The sequence below is a fragment of the Rhagoletis pomonella genome, unplaced genomic scaffold (genome assembly GCF_013731165.1).
Source record: "Rhagoletis pomonella isolate Grant_MI unplaced genomic scaffold, Rhpom_1.0 Rhpom_scaffold_00003, whole genome shotgun sequence".
Lineage (NCBI taxonomy): Eukaryota > Metazoa > Arthropoda > Insecta > Diptera > Tephritidae > Rhagoletis > Rhagoletis pomonella.
The window spans coordinates 28354128-28354554 of record NW_023458557.1 but is presented as its reverse complement, the minus strand read 5'-3'; positions in this window follow the sequence as shown (position 1 = coordinate 28354554).

Here is a 427-nt window from a genome sequence, read left to right as displayed (position 1 = left end):
ACGTCACCGTAGAATTGTCCAGCAAAAAATCGGTAATCGCTTTTAGTGGTAACGTGTTCTAGAAGGCATAGCGTTATAGTGCCTTCGATTTTTTTTGTTTCTTTTAGGCATGGTCGGTAATGCAAAGTAGAATGTCCTACAATATTTTATTTATTTCGCTTCTTTATTTCATTTTGGGGAATGCAAAGTAGAATGTCCTATAATATTTGTTTCTTAATTCGCTGCTTTGCTTCATTTCAGGGAATGCAAAGTAGAATGTCCTCCAATATTTTATTTGTTTCGCTTCTTTGCTTCATTTCAGGGCATGCAAAGTAGAATGTCATACAGTATTTTTTTTATTTCGCTTCTTTGCTTCATTTCGGGGAATGCAAAGTAGAATGCTGCATCGTAGTCAGCTGAAAAATAGAATGAATATCCAAAAAATCTC